The 17,267-nt window shown below is 37.5% G+C and overlaps 1 pseudogene across 1 annotated transcript; it reads right to left on the bottom strand.

Annotated features, from left to right (window-relative positions):
- Window positions 1–2,540: 2,540 nt before the first annotated feature.
- On the bottom strand, window positions 2,541–16,735 carry LOC121239266 (annotated as a pseudogene). Its single transcript, XR_005935268.1, has 16 exons — window positions 16,108–16,735; window positions 15,222–15,349; window positions 15,054–15,127; window positions 14,878–14,947; window positions 14,743–14,798; window positions 8,978–9,049; window positions 8,494–8,588; window positions 8,160–8,226; window positions 7,943–8,072; window positions 7,616–7,834; window positions 7,387–7,517; window positions 4,038–4,212; window positions 3,853–3,943; window positions 3,393–3,550; window positions 2,918–3,106; window positions 2,541–2,783 (listed from the first exon to the last, which is right to left on the bottom strand). The product of XR_005935268.1 is annotated as a casein kinase 1-like protein HD16 (transcript).
- Window positions 16,736–17,267: the final 532 nt, after the last annotated feature.

The following is a 17,267-nucleotide window of genomic DNA, read 5'->3' as shown; positions in this document are numbered from 1 at the left end:
TCTTTTATGGGGCTTTGCAAAAGTAGTGGGGCCATGAATATGTTTGCATCCAAAAAAAGGTTTATAAAATGTATTGTTATAAAATGGCGGGATCCATTTTTATTGTAGTTTGAAAAAATGGCGTGATGAAAAGTTAGCAAGTGTTTTTTTGTTTTGATACTGTTTCAGTTTTTTCTTCTTACGAAAATTGGAGATAAATTGTTTTTGATGAAAAATGTTTTAATTCCAGCTGTCCTGACTTGATCAATTTGTGACATGGTTTAAAAAATTTTTGAAAGGGAAATGCTAGTTGTCTGGAGGATGGGTTTCAATATAATTTTTTTTTTTTTTACTTAGTGATTAATGAAGTATTTTTTAATGATGTTGTGATTTTTTTTAAATGTTAAAAATATAAAAAAAATGAATGAAAAAAATAAGGCCAAATGATCTTATTGGGACCCATGCTTGAACTACACTCTTGGTGGGTGTCGCACGACTCTTTTTGAAATTAAAGAAGGAGTTTGTTCAATCCTCCATTTGAGAACTCTTGAAAGACTATTGAAGTAAAGATGTTATGTCAAGAGCATAAAGAAGGTAGGAACAATACTTGATTAAGGCGTCGTTTGGATAATGAGTTGAAATAAAAGTTGAATAATATATTGTAAGAATATTATTTTTTTAATATTATTATTATTTTAGAATTTTAAAAAGTTGAATTGTTTATTATATTTTGTGTGAAAATTTAAAAAATTATTATGATAAGATGAGATGAGATGAGATGAGATGAAATACTTATTATATCCAAATGGAGCCTAAATCTAGTCAGAATTGTGCATTGACAATGGTAGGAGTCAACAACTCTTTTAGGAATCTCTTTAAAATTGTATTTGGATGTTGAACTAAGATGAGTTGAGTTTTTTATAAATAGTAGTGAGTTTAGATTGTAGAGTGAGTTTTGTGGGGGTCCACCTAAGATGAGTTTAGATGTATTTAGATGTTAATATGAGTTTAAATATATTTATGAAAAGTTAAAAAATATATGGGTCCCACCAATGATAGAATAATTAATTTATTAAATCTTTTATTAATAAATAAAAAAAATAAAACATAAATCCAGTCAATGCATGTAAGAAATAATTTCTCACTACTTTTTGTATGCAAATCTTTTCTTACTCGAAATTTAAAAAAAAAATATTTTAATTTAACCAAGCCATGGAGAATAGTAATAATATTTTATTTTAATTACATAATGTTTGGGGAAGAAGAGGGAGGAGAGAGAGAGAGAGAGATGTTTCTATCATCACCAAAAACGAGAAAGAGAGAGATGAAGTTAGGAATGAGATTTGCCAGTGACATGTTCCATCATGAAACAATGTAAGTCTGGCTGAAGTTTGTGTGTCTGAGATGAATTTGCGTGTTTAGATGTTAGGATATGTCTAAAATAGAACCTAACTAAGATGAGCTGAGCTCATTCTAGGATCCAAACGAAACTTTAGGATTGTTGGGAAGAAGGAAGAACCAGGTTGACCCTCACATATTTACTATCAAGAACCAACTCCCGAATTGAGGATGGTGCAATGCGCATTTTGAATCCCTCTTTAAATTGAGATGGATAGTTTGAACCCTTAACTAGAGATTTAGCGATTCGACTTTACAAATCATTGTCATCAGTGTGATTTAATTTCTACTACTAATATTGTGATTCATATTCTACTAGATAAGTAGTGTATTTTCTTAATAATCTTTTATTCCTTAATTAAATATTAAAATAGTCTATAGTATTTACATTTTTTGCCAAAGACTTCCTAACTTTTCAATTTTGTCCCCTTGCTATATGGTTTGAAAATCTATCAATTAAATCATCCTGTCATGTAAACTAACAGTAGCCTTATTATATAAAATGGTATGTGAATTCGAATAATAGGGATACAATCAAGTTTAATTGGATCCAAGCCAATTTAAAATGAATCAAAGAATTTACCAGGTTAGGTTAATAATCCTGCCATTTCAAGCAATCAATCCGTATAATTTGTGAGTTGACCCAAGAAACTTGTTTATTTACACCATCTCTCCAAAGTTAACTATTTGGTTCGATCCAATCTCATGATACTCATGGATTAAGTTACGAATATTCAAAAAATCCTAATAACTCATAAACAAGTTGTAAAGAGCACTACTTTATATTAAAATAACATCAACAAAATATCCTCACATGTACTCTGATAATAGAGCGAATTCCAATAAAATTTCATAAATGCTGAAAAGTGAAGAAGAATATTCACAAATTTTAAAAGGCCAAAATCTCAAAAATCTTATAAATTCTTTGATTTTTATACCGCAAAAAAACTTAAAAGGAAAATCCCCAGATTAGGGATCGATGTTAAACAAAAGGTCCACAAAAAATCAACTCTTGAAGTCGTCCATTTGGATGTCGGTGGCATAAGTTGCGGTGGGACTTCAAATATTCTCTTGCAATGGTCAAAAATGACTTTGAACCGAAACACAAATTCAAGAAAATTGATATGACTTTGGGCCAAAGATCAATTTTATGAGGAGGAGGGTAAACAGAAAGTAAACGTACAGGTTTGATACAAATTTATCATACATAGGAGCACAGGTCTGCTGCAGCAACTAAGCTCCTCAATCGTTGTTTACAATTGAAATGAAATACTACTACATAATGATACCAAAAAACCAAAATCTTACTTTCTTTTGACATAAAATTCCTTGCAATTACACGGGAATCAAGATACAGTCCGCCCATAACACAAACAAGCAAGATAGAGATTCTTTTGCCACTTTTCCTGCACATAATAAGACAGAAATTAAATCTAAAATCTACTACTCATGCACATTATTCGATAACCATAGATTATATTATTATATGCTCCACAACGTATTTAGCTTAACATGACTAACATAAAAACAACATATCTACCTTAACATGGGTGCTTGGAAATTGGGATGTCCGTAAAGTCTCCTGAGTTTCATCACCAGGTTTGCGCCTGGGAACACTCAAAATGAGAGCAGCTTGATCCCAAGTGGCAGCTGTTGATGTAATTCGGTAACCACCGTCCCAACGCCTATGGATGCCTTCACTTGGATAGAGAAAATCAAGCTCCACAACCTTACACAAAGCCAGTGACAGATCAGGTCAGAGAAGAGTGTGAGGACCAACTATATATTTGTAACTTTAACTGGTCATTTAGGAGTATAGATTCAAATGTGGCTTGAGCTTTCTTTGGATCATTACATGTCCTTTGGCTGAATCCACCATAAGCAGTCAAACCCATCCTTTTAGCACCAGTACGATGAAATTGTTAATTTCTTTAAATGCAGTTTTTGTAGTTATTTGTAGGAACATTAACAAAGCTTAGAGACCAAAAGTGTAAATAGAAAAATCAAAACTCAACCTGATCACTGAAGCCAGCATTGCGAGACATGACAACACCCCACCGGCTCCCAGCAGTTGCCATTGAAGTCACATGGAACCCTTCTCTCCACTTCTTGTTTATCCACTTGAAGGGGAATGAATCACTCACTTTGTAAGACTGCTGAGTGTATTGGGTGCCTGAAAAAATTTGGGTCCCAATTTCATAAATAGGTGACTCAGGATGAATCCTATCAAGCCATGCCAAGCCAAAATAACCAGAGGTTGGCAGACATCCAAAAAACCTTTTAGTGCACAAGAAAGCATCTTTTGACCAAAACTAACTATTACAAAGCATCCTTACACCTGAATATATTGTTTAGAAAATGGAAACCCCCAAACAGGACGCCCCTCGCAAACTCTTCATGAGAAATGATATAAGATGCACCACTTTTTCAGGATACTATAAGCTCACTCATTGACATCAAATAAAGTAAGCAAACCTTTTGACATAACCACGAGGGAGCTCCCATTGTTGGCACCGGCTATAGAACTGATGTAGTAGTTCTTTTCCCATTGTTCCATGATCCATTCCTGTCAATTTGGAACATCAAATTTAATTATTGTTTCATAAGTATATCTCTGGAGAAGCATACAATGCGTGTATGCATGTTGTACAGAAATTCACCTTGTGTAAGAAGAAAGGTGACAGCTCATAAACTTGACTTGTAAAACCAGTTCCAGCATCCATAATAAGTGCCCAGAGATTGGAACAAGATGCCACGCAACTTATAAGCAGCCCATCTGCAATTCCTCTCTCCACATGTTGCGCCAGCCTTGCATCAGCTACGTTATAATGGTACCTAAACATTAGATAAATGAGCAGGTCAGTAACAGCATGGTGGGAGAATTGTTTTCAACTAAATTTACAAACCCATTCCTTATTCTAAACAGTAAAGAGAAGTCGAAGAAGTGACATGCTAACTAACTTCTTTGTTTTTTTGATAGGCATTCTGGTAAACACGCTAACTTCTTAAAACATCAAAGCCTCCTACATTAAGGAATTATAAATGAAGGGCTTGAACCTTTAGGCAAACAAGGGATAACAGACCCAAAAAACCAGGCGGCAGTCACCTCCAATTTTTTTTTTTTGTAAGTGTCACCTCCTCCAAATAGTTCTGATTAGTGTTACTACAGGAATGTTAATCTGTTAAACCTTGGCTTCGTTCAGGACTAGAACTTCTCAAGTAATATGGAGGACATTTAATTAAAATGATCACACAGTCTTAGCTAATAGGATTCAGCTTTGTTCCTCTATGGGTAACCCTCTTGGATACCACTGTGGACTAGGATTACGCCCCTTCTGAGTCTATCTATAACATTGTTCTTACACATTAAAAGTCATTCTTACCTAACAAACGAGAGTTGGGACGTGATATCCAGTAGTAATAAGCACATCATCTTTTTAGACAGATTTCATGGAATTGTTGGTCACAATCAATGTTTTGAATACCGTTTCGGTCAAGGCATTGAAACAAGATATTTCAGTACCAGTACCGGTATCGTTTTGGATACTGTTTCGGAATAGTCTATATATGAATAAATTATATATATAAATATATAAAAATTATATTCCAAAATAATAGTCTATATATGATTAAATTATATATAAATATATATAAATTATAAATAGTCTGATATGAATTAGGAGGTCAAAAAATGAGATTGCAATTTGAAGAGATGAAAAAAAAAGAAAAAAATAAAGGCCGAAATCTGTATATTGGCCAGTACGGGCTGGAATTCTGACCGGTACGAAACTATATCCTTCTTTGTACCGGCTACTTGACCAGTACGAAACGAAATTCAAAACCTTATAATTGTTGCTGCTCAAATGCCCTAGTTTTTTGGCTATTAAGTTTCTTATCAGCTACCTTCCATTGGAGCTTTAGTGAGACCATCCTATGCTATTGGGTTAATGCAATAAATTAAACTATTTGGGAGTATCAATTGCAGAAGAATACAGTCGCAACACCCCACTAAAAAAGAAACACATCCACGCACACATAAACACACTACTTAATATATATATATATATATATATATTTATACGTATATGCACACTAATAAATATATATTACAGCTATTTAGGAAGGGCAAAGGAACAAGAAATTACAGAAACCCACTGTCCATCGAATCCAGCGGCCCACAAAGACAATAGCAACATGAAACAAAAGATAGTGGCCATTTGTTTTTTTATAGGAAAACAAAAGATAATGGCTAAAATTGCCTTGATATGGTTCAACGATGTGAACAATGCAATGGAGCAACAAAGACAAATGCATGAAAGTGAAGATACCAAAAAGACTATGAGGCACAATTGTGTTCGTACCTAGGCAAGGGTACAATAGTGGAAAGATATGTCGAGTGTATGGTTAGTTCTCATGACAACTTTGAATAGCAGAGCCTACCTCATCTCTCCAACATTTATCAGAATGTGCCAAATACACAATGCTTACACATTGTTGTCAGTTCGGAATATTTTCAAAATCCAAACACTCAGATTGAAGCAAGCAAGCAATTTTCTATGACATGACTAAAATTCTTCTTTAACAGGTTTTCTCTCTTATATATATCCAATGTAATCGGCTATGCCTGTTTGTTTCTCATCACTAATACTTTAGATTACCTATAAAAAAATGATATAATTAAAACTCTGTTAATTTTCTTTTTTTGGACAAGTAAACTCTGTTAATCTTATTTGAAGTAAATGAATAAAATTATGTTAGTTAAGGGAAATATAAGCCAACATAGCAAGTTTAAGCACCGGGAACTGGAATCTAGATTCAACTGTTCTCTCTTTCCCTTTAAATAAAAGTACAAAACCCTCTAAACCAAACAGCCAACTCTTCACCGGGAACTGGAATCTAGATTCAACTGTTCTCTCTTTCCCTTTAAATAAAAGTACAAAACCCTCTAAACCAAACAGCCAACTCTTCTTAATTGATTTAGAGTAATGCTAGTCAGCCGCCCAGCTCTTACCGCTGGGCGTGACCACTAGTTCTTTCTTCTTCTTCTTCTTTTTTTTTTTTTTAAACATTAAAAAAAACACACAAATTCACTAGTAGTAACTTTGTTAAACATTTAAAAAAAATACAAAAAAAGAACACTAGCGGTAACTTTGAGTGGTATACTTGGGGGGGATAACTAGCATTTTCCATTGATTTAACCCTCGCAACCTCATCAGTCATTGCATAAGTTCTTGAAGAGGGGTCCATCAATCTACATTTCATTGGCTGCTCAATAGTTCATTTCAGAACAAAATGCCTTCATTTTTTTATGTGTAGAAAAAGGTGCCTTTATAAAGCAATGATATGGGTATACATGCCTTAAAGAATCATAAAATCAAACATTATCTAATCTGAGCACAGTGGGTTTAGCAAAAAAATATGCAAGCAACCCTCGCATATATTTTATATCCAAAAGATGTGAATCATCAGTGCAGTTCACATCAGTGCAGATTCAATTGGTGCCAATATTTCGGGTAACATACCAAATAACACCAACCTAACATCCATTTTAGTTATATCAAATGAATTGATGATGATTTGGCAACTGTGAGTCTACATTGAAGCACAGAAGAGCATAAAGAAGAGAGGAGGGAACTAGCAGCAGCAGTTCTTCTCAGACAACTGAAGAGGATAAAAAGGTCCATGTGGACTTCTAGTTGCCAAATCACCAATGTAACATGCCATCATTGGCATTATTAAGGCCTACAGAAAAGATAATTGCTACAAGAATCAACTGATGTCAGGATAGTTCCATGAATCTATTACCCATTAAAAACCATACCCTCTTTTCAACTAATTATTCATTTCATATCTCCTCTTACAATCTTAGATTCCTAAAATGCACATGGACCTCCTGAAACCCCAATTAATTGTTGAAGGAAAAGGAGGGGGGGGGGGGGGGGGGGGGGGGGGGGGGGGGGGGGGGGGTGTGGGGGGGCGTGGGGGGACAAAAGGACAATGCAGATCTACCTCTGTTTCATTGGAAGCCTAGCATTGTAAACTGAAATCCACTGTGTAGCAGGGACTCCTAAACGCACTTTCTTCTTGGGCTGCCCATCATCTTCTTCCTCAATATTCAACCTACCTCGTTTTTGACCAACCTGACAAACAAGTCCACCATGGTTGCCTTAAAACTATGAATAAAAGAACATCTAAAGAATCAGAGTTTACCCATAAGTTCATATATTACCAAGATTACCTTTTGAGCACCATCGGTGCTTATTGGCCTTAAAGCTGGATTAGGCCCAATTAAGCCCTCAAATAAAGATATTAGCTTGGCATAGTTAGGCTCCTCATCAAATTTCATGTTCACCACAATCTCAAGAAATTGCTTAAGAGGTGGCGGGCAGAAGCAGCATAGCATTTCAGGAGACGTTGCCATCTTTTTTTTGCAAACTAGAAACGATTTGTTATCACCCTAAAATGAAAAAAAAAAGGACAGAAAAATATGCATGAAAAAAAGTCCCAAAAAGCAGCTCCAAAGATGGTGGCATATATTCTGAACACATGGTATAAGTTTTCGTACCTGATAGCCTTGCCACGGCAACCTGCCTCTGTGGAGAAAAATGAGTGTATATGCAAGAGACTCAAGATCATCTCTTCTACTAGCAGTTCTTCCCAAGTGAGCATGAACACTAGCATATCGAACAGTTCCTCTGGGATAACACAGAGAAGGTATCAAAACCATTTCTTAAAAAGTGGTGCAGCAAACCAGAAGCCTAATGGCACAAAGATTCATTCACCTGAACATATCAGGACGTTGATCATATTCAACATGCTGTCCATTCGAGCTATCTCTCCACTTTGTTGCTGCAATATCATGTGTTGGTACAGAAGACATGAGAAAATGTGTAAAATAAATTAATGAGTGATAATTTTACATGAATTTATTTCATTGGTGGATTGTAATAGATTTTAATGACAGGAACTTTCATGAATTTCTTGTATCACTAGTTTAGCATGCATAGGTGATGCTCTTGTATATGTCCTGTGTACTTGGGCATTTTCCTATTCCTATTCCTATTCTCAATAGAATTTTCTTTAGTCATAACAAAAAATTACATCAAATTTACTCGCCTAATCCAAGGTCAACAAGGAACAACTTCTTCTCCTGTGCCGTAGATGGCTGGCCAAGTAAAAAGTTCTCTGGCTTTACATCACCATGGACATAACTAATATCAAACAAAATTGTGATTAGAATTAATGGAGTTTTAATAATTCAAAACAAAGGACCAGGAAAAGCTATCCGATGGGATATCGTCCAAGATCAAATTTCTGAAGGGGGAGGAAAAAGGAAAACCAATCTTAACGGTGCGTTTGGATAGATGGATTTGAGAGAAAGATTTGGATTTGGGACTTTAAAATCTAAATTTCTTGTTTGGATCATATAATAAAATTTGGATTTGGATTTGCACTCCAAACAAGCTTTTAAGTTTTTCAAGATCTTGGATTTGAAATCGGGGCTGATTTGAAATCCAAATTCAAATTCAAATCTAAATCAAAATTCTTCTATCCAAACGAACCTTAAGGAAATCAATAAAAACTAAATTCAAACACATACCCTCTCGCATGCATCTTCTCTAGAATTGATAAGGACTCGACTGCTATACAAGCAACCATTTCGGATGACATCCTGTGTACATATAACAAATTAAAAAAATAAAAATTATATACTAATTGGATTCATCAGCGCTACTCATGACCAATCCCAAACCAAGGCAACTGCGTTCGATCAATTAAAGGATTTTAAAATACATACAAAATGTTCAGAATGATAACATAAAAAATCCATTTCATGTTCAAAGTATGCAATTAATAACAACCAATAACAAAGTGGCTTACAATGCTATATGTTGTTTAAAAAAAAACTAAAATAAGACACCTGGTAACAGAAGCTAAAGTGCACAGATGAACACACAAGCAAATTTAAGTGATTGAAAAAACACACAGAATGTTCTTCACCAAGAATTAAACAAGTTACCTCCACTTAATATTTCTATAGGCAAGCAAATTATCTTCACTTTTTTTTTTGATAAGTAAATGATTTTATTAAAAGAATAGGCATAACCCAAGTACACAAGATGTTATACAAGAGGTGACACCTATCTAGGAGTGAGAAATAGAAATAAGAAAATCATGAAAAATCAAGGCCGTTGAAATCAACAGCTTTGACCCATATAAATAGGGTTCTAACAAAAAGTAGTCTAAGCTCTTCCAGTGAGCGCTCTTCAAACGTTCAGTCATTACGATCCTGCCATATGCACCACATAATACAAATAGGAATCATCTTCCACATAGCTGTGATTTGTGGATTACCGCCTAGATTTGTCCAACTAGCTAGAAGCTCAACCACAGTGTCAGGCATAACCCATGCAAGCTCTATTTGTTTGAATACATCTTCCCATAACACTCTAACAACCTCACAATGCTGAAGAAGATGATCCACAGTCTCCCCACTTCTTTTACACATGCATCACCAGTCCATTATAATCACCATGTGTTTCCTTAAATTATCCATCGTCAAAAACTTACCCAAAGAAGCTGTCCAAGCAAAGAATGTTGCTTTGGGGGGCGCCCCTTGTTTCCCTAGATCTTCCTCCATGGGAAGTGATTGTTATGTGATTGTGAGTGACTTATAGAAAGAGCGAACCGAGAACGTACCTTTCCCTCCAAGTGCCCACCACAACGTATCAAAGTCTACAGAGATCCTCAAAGCTGTCAATTTCCCAATCTTGAGCCACCCTAGTAAAGCTCACATTCCATTGTACTAGATCACCAGCTATGACCATGAGATCGGCCACTGAGGCTTCCTTCTCACATGCAATCCTAAAGGCTGAAGGGAAAGAATCCTTGAGTGCATTATCTCCACACCATAAGCTGTACCATAATTTAATTCTAGATCCATTTCCCAGCACAAGTCTAGTATGATGAGCAAAAACCCCCCACCCTCTTCTAATATGCTTCCAAACTCCCGACTCCACACGCCCCATGTACCTCCATAGAGCTCCACCTCCCCCATAAACCTCCATACTTGGCATCAATTACCAATTTCCATAGAGCTTCCGGTTCCATATTGCATTGCCACAATCATTTCCCAAGAAAGGCCCTATTGAAAACCCTCAAGTTTCTAATGCCCAACCCATTGGATGAAATTGAGGAGCACACCTTTTTTTTTTTTAAAAGAAAAGGAGGGTGGCACCTTCGTTTATTCAAAATACCCTCACTAAGGTGGAGGAATAGCCTTGATTACAACTTTACCCCCAATAAAACAATACTCTCCTGAAAAACAAAGACTACTGCCGAATATAAAGGATACCCCATCTATCCGTGCGGACAAGAGTCAAGACCAGGAAATCTTCCCGAATCAAAACCACTTCCTAAAAACTCCATGACCCGGCCATGAACCCCCTCTTTTGCTAGAAAATTAGCAACCATATTAGCCTTTCTAAAAATATGACAAACCCGAACATTAAGTGTACGTTTGGATCATCAACCCATCTCAACTCATAATTACAATTTTTTCAAATTCCAACACAAAATATAATAAATAATTTAACTTTTTCAAATCTCAAAATAATAATAATATTAAAAAATAATATTCTAACAATATTTTATCATCTCAACTCAACTCAACTCAGTTCAACATCTCAACGCAGCCTAAGAGAACCAACAAGACACCTCGCTTCTTCCCAAAAATCCAACAAATATCAATAATTACAAGAATCAGAAGTAAACCATCTTACAACGACACTTGAATCAGATTCAACAAAAATGTTCCTTAGGCCTAACTGTTTACACAGCCTCAAACCTTCTACGAATGCACGACATTCAGCCACTGTGTTGGTAGAATGGCCATAAGAGTGGGCAAATCCAGCCACTTTACAACATGGAATTTGCATTCATCCCCTATTCCACTCCAAAGGAAAGCCCAATGAAGTTTCTCAATACAGGTAGCCACACTCGCTAGAATTGGGAATAAAGATAAGAAATAAGTAGGTAGATTTGACAAGGTGCTTTTGATTAAGGTGACCCTTCCGCCTTTCGATAAGTACAATCTTTTCCAACCTGCCAATCTAAGTTTAATCTTCTCAATTACTGTATCCCAGATAGATAAAGCCCTTGATGCAGCTCCCAAAGGAAGTCCGAGGTAACTCATAGGAAGAGAAGAAACTTTACATCCAAGAGAGCTAGCCAACTGCCGGATGTTGCAAGCATTACCAGCTGGAACCAATTCTGACTTGGCAAAGTTCATTTCCAGGCCTGATACAGCTTCAAAACAGCTTCAAAACAAAACCAATTCTGGTTTTGTTCTGCCTCACAAAAAATTAGAGTATCATATGCGAACAACAAATGGGAAGTATTAAGAGTACCCACAAAAAAACCAGCCACAAAACCACTGTTAACCTAGACAGAAATCATTTTAATGAGTGCCTCCATGACAATGAGGAAAAGGAGTGGTGATAGAGGATCCCCTTGTCTTAGGCCCTGAGAGCTGTTAAAAAAGCCATATGGGCTGCCATTCACCAAAACTTTGTCGTGGATATGCACCACCAGATCCACAAGCACCATCTCTCTCTAAAACCACACCTCTTTAGCAAGTAAAGTAGGAAATTCCAATTGACGTGATCATAGGCCTTCTCCATATCCAGCTTGCATAAGATACTCGGATGGCCAGACTTTAATCTACTATCAATACATTTGTTGGCAATGAGAACCGAGTCCAAAATTTGCCTACCCCTAACAAATGCGTTTTGGGGTTTCGTAATGATCCGCCTCAATACCTCCCCTAAACGGTTAGCAAGCACCTTGGAGATGATCTTGTATGCCCCATTCACAAGACTAATGGGTCGATACTCATTCACCTCTGATGCCCCAATCTTCTTAGGAATGAGCGCAATAAAAGTGGCATTAAGGCTTTTCTCAAATTTTCCAACTGACGAAAATGCCTGGAACACCTTCATTCGATCCTCCTTCACCACATCCCAACATGACTGAAAGAATCCCATAGAAAAACCATTTGGACTAGGTGCTTTGTCTTTGACCATCCTCCTCACCACACCATGAACCTTTATATCCTCAAAAGGCCTTTCCAACCAAGAGACATGCAATTGCTCAATGGTCTCAAATGTTAGTCTATCAAGCTTTGACCTCCACCCCACCTGTTCTGTAAGCAAATGTTCGAAAAATCTAGCAATATGCTCTTTGATCACAGGGGCCTCTGTACATACCGCACCATCTATATTCAGTCTTTCAATAGTATTAGTTCTCCTATGAGAGTTGGTCACTCTATGGAAGATCTTCGTGCTTCAATCTCTTTCTTTCAACCACAAAGCACGTGATTTTTGCAGCCACGATATCTCCTCTAATAAGGTAACCTACTCGACTCGAGTTCTAAAATTAGTTCTGTCTTTTGAGAGACTTCACCTAGAGAGAGAGCCCGACCCTCTTGTACCCTCTCTACCTCCTATAGCTCCTCCAACATAGACTTCTTATAGTTGCCTATGTCGCCAAAGGATTGAGCATTCCAAAGCTTTAAGTCTTTCTTCAAAGCCTTCAGTTTGCTCACAAAGATGAAACTAGGAGTGCCCTGGAATTGATACCAGGACCACCATTGTCTGACCCTGTCCACAAAATTGTCAATTTGAAGTCACATATTCTCAAATTTAAAATACCTCCTCCCTCCTCCCTCCTTAAATGCATCCATAGTTTAGCAAGATGGGAAAATGATCTGAACAGAGGCGAGGAAGACTCTTCTAACATAGCTCCGAGTAGTGAGTTTCCCACTCTGAGGAGACGAGGAATCTGTCCAATCTAGGCCACGTTTGGTTTTTAGACCAGGTGTATGCTCCGCCCATGAGAGGAATATTCACCAATCCCGAGTCGAAAATACACTCTGAGAACTCCATCATTGATGGCCGCAGCCTACCTTCTCTTGAGCGTTTGCTTGGTAAGTGTGTGACATTAATTCGTCACCTATAAACCATGGTAGGTCCCACCAGCTATGTACTCTAGCTAACTCATCCCATAGAAGTCTTCTCTCATTGTCTAAATTCAGCCCATAGATAACAGCGAAAGCCCACATAAAGTTGTCTTCTAAACTCTTAAAGGAACATGCCACTATATATTCCCCTATGTACTCCTCCATATTCTCCACCACTCTTCTATCCCACAAAACTAATACTCCTTCTGAAGCCCTAACAAATGCAAGATAAGCCCAGTTCACATATGGACAGCTCCATAAGCCTCGAACTAAACTTCTTGAAATCACTTCCAACTTGGTTTCTTGCAAGCACACAATGTCCGCCTTCCACTCACGCAACAAATTTTTTATCTGAAGGCACTTATTAGCCCCATTAAGCCCTTAGACATTCCAAGATACAATCTTCGGTTTCATATAGAGAGTGCTGGCCCCTTCCCTCATAGTTGATAGACCATGTTAGTCTCTTTAGCTCCCTTTGCTTTATGGAACCCGATTTCTTGGGCTGAACATGACCCACTTCAATGGCGGTAAGTAGGGCCATGAATTGTTCCTCAAACCCCTCACATTCAATCCCTACACAGTGTTGGATTTCCTTCACCTTGTGCTCAACCCAATTAGAAACACTATGTTGACTTGGTAACAAACAATTTAGGGGTATTGGTTACCCCACTCTGTCGATCTCATCTCTTGTTGCCCACTGTGAATCCATCTGCACCCCCATCTCCTCCTTGGTGATCAGAGACCTACTTTCCCACTTAGGGTAGCCTTGTGTAGGGATTAGCAGCCCACTTGGAGGACCATCTTCACTTCCAGCTACTATGAACAATGCTCGAGCCACGTCCACCTTCTATATATCCTTCGCCGAAGAGGCTACCACCTGGGAATCCATAGAATCCTCTTCCTTGCTAGTTGCTACTCATCGGTGTCTTATGGCTATGATGTTCTAGAGATCCGGCACACGACGGTGAGAACATAGCTAAAACATTTGATGGTTCCATTTCCGTCAACTCCCCTGCCGTCGACATCACCTTCTAGGCTCTCATTGGGGGTTCCTCGCCTGGTTGCGAGTTCGTTATGGGATCACTTATAGAAAGCTAAACATAAGTTATGAGATCACTGCACATCTCTGCACCCCTAGAAGAGTATGGTGAGATCCCCCCCCCCCTCCTCTTTGGTTTTGGGTGGGCAAAGAAGGGGTGAAGGGTGGATCATTATTTTCGTTTTTTACAATAAATAGAAAATGAAAATTTTATTTTAATGGATGGTTTTGGTTATTTTACTATGCAGCAAGAGAAGATATGAAAACCGCCAGAATACAAGGAAAGATATGAGCATCGGATACTCACGCCTGTCCTGAAGTATTCCATACATCCCACAAGCTGGGACCTAGCATATCCATAACCTGCATATCACAAGTATATGACTTAAACCAAGAAGTTATAATGGAGAGATGATGGAGATATGATTAGTGTTGATCATACCATCACATAATAGTCTCCTTGCCTCCCTTTGTAGTGTACTTTAGGCACTCCATGACTACCACCAAGAGTGCTATAAAAAAAAAAAAAAACCATTAATTCATACATCTGTGTACATGCATGCATGCATATATGTAGAGTAAATTAATTTACAAGCCCCCTAGAAAATAAGGACCTACTTGTAAACTTGCCACTCGTATGGTGGGCCATAGTTGCAGCCTTTGCTGTTTCTATGCTCAAATTTCAGAGCTACCTGATATAAGAAAAAATAATAATACATAATATAAATTATATTCAACTAACAGGCATAAATTCAAAGAGTACAAGAGAATCTGAATTGAGCTCACCTCCAAAGCCCAGGACCTGTGGAGCGTTCAGTTCCACCTGAAACACGTCGACCAACGAATACCTGACCAAACCCACCTTTGCCCAATTTTCTCTCTATTTTATATATGGGTGATCCTCCCACTGTGACCTTCAGAAAAATTACAAAAAAAAAAAAAAAAAGAAAAAAGAAAAAAAAAAGCTCAATATACCAAAGAAAACAATATTATTAATTTTTATTTGATAAGTAACAAAACGATATCAAGATCAAGTAAATATACAGTTCAATAGACGCTTCACTGACAATAAACACAATATTAATCTACATAAGAGAATACAACAAGAAAAATGAGAGATATATGCATATACATAATCTGTGAATTCGTAATAGCAACAAACCTTTTTACTTAACCAATATAAGGAAGAAAAATTATTCAACACAACACATTAGCTCTGCAAACAAAAATATTCAAAACTCACATACTACTAGTTACTTATAAACACAGCACTACACAGTAGATCATTAGCAATAGAACCTTTTCTGAAATCAGAACAGCAACCAAAATAAGAAACACCAAAATAACACTAAATCAACAGCCAAAGAACCATATTTCTGAAATTATAACGATAACCCGATCGAGGACACCCCAAAACACCACGAATTAAACTACACACATCAGTTTTTTTTTTTGCAATTATACCTCCCAAAAAATTGAGAAACACCAAAACAACGCTGAATAAAGCTACCATAGAATCATCAACATCAATAAATGCGACTACAACGCCAAGTTCGACCCACGAAAGAAACTTTTTTGGTGCAACAACAACACACCCAATCTGCAAAAAAAACAAAAACAAAAACAAAAACAAAAACAAAAAGAAGAAAAACAATAAAAAAGGCCCGCATACCTTCTCGGGAAAAGGGGCGGTGCTGCCCTCTTCCTCTTGCCCAGCGGCCTTATTGGCACTCAAACCGCCACTATCATCAGCCATCGCACCCTTGTCTTCCTTACCAACAGCCTTCTTTCCTTTCTTCTCCTCCGAACCACTATCCCTCTCGGAAATCACAATCACCTGCTGCAGCTGTTCCTCCTCCTCCTCCTCCTTCTCTAGCTTCAACTTCTTTGCCCTGGCGACCGCGGCACGGGTCTTCACGTAGTTTCCAACCGGGGGCTCCGATCGCTTGTGCGCGACCTTAGCACGGCCTCGGCGGACTCCTCTGCGAAGCTCCGGCATTGCTCAAATCCATACAATAGGCATCAGAGTCCAAAAATCCGATCATTATATTGCTCAGCTCACATGGCCGAAATGGAAGATTTTGGTTTGGGGAAAAACGAAAGGACGGGGATCCGATGCCTCGATTCAGCGGAAACTAGATAAGACTGGATGGAATCGGGGTTGATATTGGGGAAGAAAAGGGTTAGGGTTTGGTAAAAATTTGGAGCGGAGAGAGAGAGAGAGAGAGAGAGAGAGGGAGAGAGGCCGTCTCGAAGCGTGTTAGATCACAGAGACCGCCCTGGGTAGTGTTGGAACGGAGGGCCAAGTGAGAACGGGGTTCGGAGTATGTGATCACCACGTCAGCATTCTTTGTGGGCCCGCAGCTTACGAGTGTGTGTAGAGTGGACGTAAAAAAGGCTCTGAAGTAACAAGTTTGAAGTTGCATTAATTAGTTAACTTATTGCGTCGACTTTTTTCGACGCTATATCGTTAAGTCATGCGATTAGATGTTGTTTTCTTAATTTCACTTGTTAAATCGACTCCGATCTACTCTATAATTAAAGTTTAGCATCCCCAAACCGTATCGAGAGGCCTTCCTATGAGAAAACCTTGATTTTTCAACACGTGATTCCATCTTGTATTCTATATTTTTAGAGAAAATGTATTTGTAATTGTAAATTGTATAACTGCTATATAATTTTTTAAAAAAAAGTGAATAAAACATGAAATTCATATGAAAAAAATTAATTTTTTAATCGTATACCTCACTTTTTTTCAAAACGATTACGTGGCGTTTACGTACTTCAAGGTTGCATGTAGAATTATTCATTTTTTTATTAGTGTGACGAGTA

The sequence above is a fragment of the Juglans microcarpa x Juglans regia genome, chromosome 7D (assembly GCF_004785595.1).
Source record: "Juglans microcarpa x Juglans regia isolate MS1-56 chromosome 7D, Jm3101_v1.0, whole genome shotgun sequence".
NCBI classification, from domain to species: domain Eukaryota; kingdom Viridiplantae; phylum Streptophyta; class Magnoliopsida; order Fagales; family Juglandaceae; genus Juglans; species Juglans microcarpa x Juglans regia.
Note: the sequence above shows the minus strand (reverse complement) of the source record. Positions and strands in the feature narration are given on the sequence as shown.